This window comes from Pteropus vampyrus, unplaced genomic scaffold (genome assembly GCF_000151845.1).
Source record: "Pteropus vampyrus isolate Shadow unplaced genomic scaffold, Pvam_2.0 Scaffold497, whole genome shotgun sequence".
In the NCBI taxonomy this organism is placed as follows: domain Eukaryota; kingdom Metazoa; phylum Chordata; class Mammalia; order Chiroptera; family Pteropodidae; genus Pteropus; species Pteropus vampyrus.
In genome coordinates, this window is record NW_011889278.1 from 475,642 (window position 1) to 481,120 (window position 5,479).

The 5,479-nt window shown below is 34.1% G+C and overlaps 1 pseudogene; it reads left to right on the forward strand.

Annotated features, from left to right (window-relative positions):
• Positions 1-337: 337 nt before the first annotated feature.
• Positions 338-456, forward strand: LOC111732835 (annotated as a pseudogene).
• Positions 457-5,479: the final 5,023 nt, after the last annotated feature.

Genomic DNA, 5,479 nt, shown 5'->3' on the forward strand with positions numbered 1-5,479 from the left:
TTTTTATACAAATGCATGTCTCTCTGTAACAATTCCCCTGAGAGCACCCAATATAAAATCCCAGTGTAAAAAAGAAGCCTAACGCTGCTTTGCTCTGCAGTAAGATCTGTCTTAGCACAACTCAGTCCAAAGAAATCAGACACAAATCTAACTGTAAAGCATTGATGAGTTTTGTTCATTTGTTTGTTGTCTGGATGGAGAGATGAAAGAAGAAATTATGGCTTCCACCTTATAAAAATATAAAATTCCCTTTAATCATTTCTAGCTTATCCTAGAGTTTCCCTTCCTCCAACAGTTGTTACATTGTTCCCATATTTTCCTCAAAAAATTTCTCCTTGTCTACAGCCATGCTTCCCTGAATAAGCCCTATCCCGTCTGACCTTGGAAGCTAACCAGGGTCGGGCCCGGTAAGTACTTGGATGGGAGACCATTGAGGAAAACCGGGTTCTGTAGGCATAAAAAATAATTTTAAAAAATAAGGGTTTGTAAGCTGACAAGGTCCTTGCAACCTGTGAGGTCAACCAAGGGTTGCCTCTCCTAAAAAAAAAAATGCTCCTCACAGTTATTTCTAATAAATTTTTTCTTTTTTATTATTTTACTCAAATTCTTCCCCAAACTGTCCCCTAAATCCTCTCATCTTACAGAACCATTTGTATAATAAAACAAATAAACCTAGTAGTTTCAGGAAGAAAAGGAAAAGTAAAACCACTAGCAATTATCCAATAGATAGCATTTTGTTCCATGTGGGAATAGGTTTGAAGGGAGGGATTGGTGATTGCTTGGTGGTGGAGAGAGTGTGGAGCACAGGGCGAAGGTGCTAGGAGAGCTGAGTTTATCCCTCCAAATCAACTTGGTCAGTCTTTTCTTTAAAATTTGAATAGTGTCTAACGCCCATGATTCTCCTCAGTTTTGGTCTTATATCATCAATTTCCTGTTGGAAAGGTCTCCCTGGATATCCTACCAGAATCTCAAACTTATTATGTTAGTAAAAAGAACATATTATGTGCCCTGGGACATTTGCTTCTCTGCAAACTGTTCTATTAATCTCATCACCAAATTGCCCAAAATTAAAACCTTAGAGTCCTCTAACCTCCTACATCCAAGCGATTCTAAATGAAAGCTTTGCAAGCTTTTTCTAATCACCATCTCCATTATCAAAGCCTTGGCTTAATCCCTCATCATCTCTTACCACAATTTCACAATCACTGCTTAGTTTCAACTTCTTGTCACCAAAAATTGCTACCCCCTTGCCTCCTTCCTTCCTTCCTTCCTTCCTTCCTTCCTTCCTTCCTTCCTTCCTTCCCTCCTTCCTTCCTTTCTTTTTCATTTATTATGGAAATTTTCAATCCTATAGAAATTAAAATAATAAACTCGTGTATCGTCAACTAGTTTTAACAGTTCACAATTCCTGACCAACATATTTTCATCTATTTCCAATCCTTGATTATATTGAAGCAGTCCTAGGCATCATATCATTTTCAACTCTAAGAAGTATAAGAAAGGAACTCTCTTTTTTAACAAAATTACAAAACCTTATCACACTTAAAAATAACTATAATTTCTTAATGTCCATAATTCCCTGATTATTTTATACATTTTTTTATTTTACAGTTTGAATCAGGTTCTAAATAGGTACCATAAACTGCAACTGCTTCTATGTCTTTCAAATCTCTTTTACTCTCTTACAATGGCTGTCTACTCTTTTTCTTTCTTTCATTGTTGTTATTGTTGTTGTTGTTGAAGAAAATGAGTTGTTCTATCTGGGTTTTGCTGATTGCATTTCCATTTTATCATTTAATATATTTCCTTATTTGTTATGCTTTTCCTATAAATTGGTGCTCAGATCTAGAGACTTGATCTGTTTTAGATTCAACATTTTAGGCAAGAAAATTTCATAGGCTGTCTCATATACTTGCATCAAGAGGTACATAATGATTTGTCTCTTTTTTATGTTGCCAGTCTTCGCCTAATTCTATTAATTCATCAGGTATTATAGGCAAAATTGTGATAGTTTATTGTTTCTTCTTGATTTATTAGCCAGAAATTATCTATAAAAAAGAAATTTTCCTCATTAATTACTTGGTTTTATTAACCTATAGTTCCAAGCTTGGTATTGAAAATATTTCACAATCCAGCTATGACCTATCTTGTCAGATTCAACCCCTGCTCCCCACCCCACATATATTTTCCCCAAGAGTGTGATGGTTTACAAGAAATATGTTTCAAGATTTGTTTTACATCCTCAGCATTTAGTAACTGCTGGCATATATTAGGCAATTAAGAAATATTTGCTGAATGGGAGAGTGAATAAGATTTCCTATACAAGTAACTGATCATGTAATACTTGTATTTATGCATGATTTCAAACACATTCAGACTTTTGGATCCTCATATTTAATGTCAGAAACAGTTCTTTTCAATGTAAATACAATAATACACTGACAAGTCACATTAACTTCTAATACAACATTAGTAGTGAATTAAATGAAGACATTCTAAATTACACCATTCAAGAAATAAATGTTATTCTAGAATAGATTTGGCTCCATGCACTCTTAGCAATATGAAATCACCAGTTCTCAATGATTTTATCCTCTATCACTTGTAGTACCTAGACCATCACTCTAAGCAGAGTCAGGTAATATTAGCATTTCGAAGAGAACACTAAGCAAACCTTCAAATACAATGAGATTTCATTCTGAGAAATAGAATTTGTCATTCCCTTATTCTCAAAACACTCACCCTTTGCCTTACATCACACCATACACATAGGTTTTCCTCTTACAGATATCACCTTTGATTCTGCGTCTACCTTTCCATATGGTCTTTATATCAGAAAGTTCCTCCAAGTTCAAAACTAAATTTGTTTTACTACTATATTTACTCCTTGGGCAATGCCATCTGATTATCAACTTATTTCCCGCCCACATCTTTCCTTCGAATTGAACTTATGTAACCGCCTTCATCTCTACATGGAAGCCTCACACGCAGCTCACAGTGAACATCATCATCTCCCTCATACAGACTGCTGCTCTTTCACTGTTTAGACTCTCAAAGGTACCATCACTTGTAGTTAGTTAAACTAGGTACTTAGCTATGACTTATACATCTTCTCACCCTTCATATTCGATCAAGATAGTTTATTCTGTTCTATACAGCAAATGCTCCTTGAAAGAAACCATTTTTTCTCTATTTTCATTTTTACCATACTAGTCCAGGTCACTAGGAAGTTTTTCTTGCACTATGGTCAGCGTCTCCCAATTGCCACCCTGCATATACTCTTGCCTTGAGTCAGTCCAGAATAATCTCTCAACAATTTTTCCAGTCCCTTGTTTAAAGTCCTTTGGAGGTTTTTTGTTTTCTGGAGATAAATAAGAAAATCCTTAACATTTCCTAAAAGCTTTGCGTGATCTGGATACAGTCCTTTCCACCACTTCACTTTTAGTCACTTTTGGCTTAATTCATCAAGTACACTATATTTGTTAAGGAAGGAATAAGTCTTTTGCACATAGGTTGTACTCTCAGTCTGGGGTACATAGCTATGATCTTCTACTTCATCTAATTTATCATCAGGGTGTGGCCCAAACATACTATCTTTAATAAACATTCTGTGACACACACATCACACTCCCTGCCACCACCATGAAGAACAGGTCAAAGTCCCTTGTTATAATGTCTTTTACAACCTTAGACCTCTTTATAGCACTTACTACAATCACAATTGAATAATTATGTTTTAAGCTGAAAGGGCTTTCTTAAAATATTGGCCTTCCAAACTAAAATGTGAACTCATGAAAACTAGGGGTTTAGAACTTTGCAAATCTTAGTCGCTGGTGCGTTAGTCTCTGATACAAAATACACAATAAATATCTGTTGATTAAAGAAAGGAATCAATCAATAGAAAAAGCATAAGGGGCTTTTCATTTTGTAATTTGCCTCCTAGGACTTCGGGAGATTCTGGGCCAAAGTGAGATCTTCTGCTAAGGTATGCGCACTCATTTTTGTGAACAATAAATATAGTACCTGCATTCCTGATTTCGTCCAATGCAATTTTATTCAACTTACATTTATAAAGCATCCTCTAATAAGCATCAGTTTATTCAGTCAATACTCTGTCACTGAGTATCAATTATAGGTGCTTTGCTAAAAGCTGCACACTTCCTTAAAGTTCTGAATGGCTATTAGAGACTATCTCTCTGGTGCCTACTTGGGATGGTATCTGTCATCCCATTAATATTCTTATTATTCTTAGAAGTAATGAAATCACTTTGGAAAATACTAGTAGGTAGGATTGGGCAGATTATAAAAGGCTTTGTGCCCAAGCCATCCTTAACTCACAGCATGGAAAAGGAGCCTCCATTATATAATTTATATTCCAAATTTATTAGTGTCCATCTTAAATTTAAATTTTTCGTACTTTTCAGACAATGCAAGAACTTAGAACCCTTTAACTCAATTTATCTTCCTTCCTTCTTTTGTATTCTTCTTATAGTTAATTATAATGCTACATTCAGGCATTCCTGCACTACATCAATTATGTCTGAGATGACATTCCAGCATTTTACTATGAAAACATTATAATATATAGCAAAGCGGGGAAGAAATTATAGTGAACAACCTACCACCCAGATTCTACAATTAACCTTTTACTAAACTTGTTTAATTATGAATTTATCTAACTTTCCACCCCTCTAAATATCTATGCACTATCCTGCTTGCTAAATACCTCAAGATGCATGCCATTGACTAGAGTTCAATATTTAGTCACAGTTATTTTATTTTGAGGTAAAATGTACCTGCAAAGAAATGCACAAATTTTAAGAATGTTATTCAGTGAGTTTTGCTGGGTATCTAGTGATATCTCATTGTAATGCTAAGCAATTTTTCATGTGCTAATTTGTGTATCTTCTTTTGTAAAGTATCTGTTCAAATCCTTTGCAGACTTTTGATTGGTTTTCTTTTTATTATAGAGTTGTAGAAGTTCTTTCTCTATCCTAGATACCAGTCCTTTGTTAGATTTACATGTTGAAAACATTTTTTCCCAGTGTGTGGATTTCTAATTCATTCTTTTAATGGAATCTTATAACAATAATTTAAAATTTTGATGAGCTCTAAATTATTCTTTTTTTCTTTTATGGTTATCCTGTCCAATTCCCAAAGATATTCACCTATATTTCCAATTAGAAGTTTTATATTTTAAGTTTTATGTCTAAACCTATGAGCCATCTCAGAATAATTTTTGGTATGATATAAGGTACAATTTTATGTTCATATTTCCTTATGGATATTCAGTTGCTGCAACATCATTTATTTAAAAGACATACCTTTCTTTATCTAATTTCTTTGAATCCTTGATTGAAAGTCAGATGTTATTCTACTTTTGAATTCTCTATTTCGTTCCATTAATCTATTTGTTAATTACAAATGTCTTGATTACTATAGACTTGTAGTAAGATAAAGTCAGATAGTATGGGTTCTT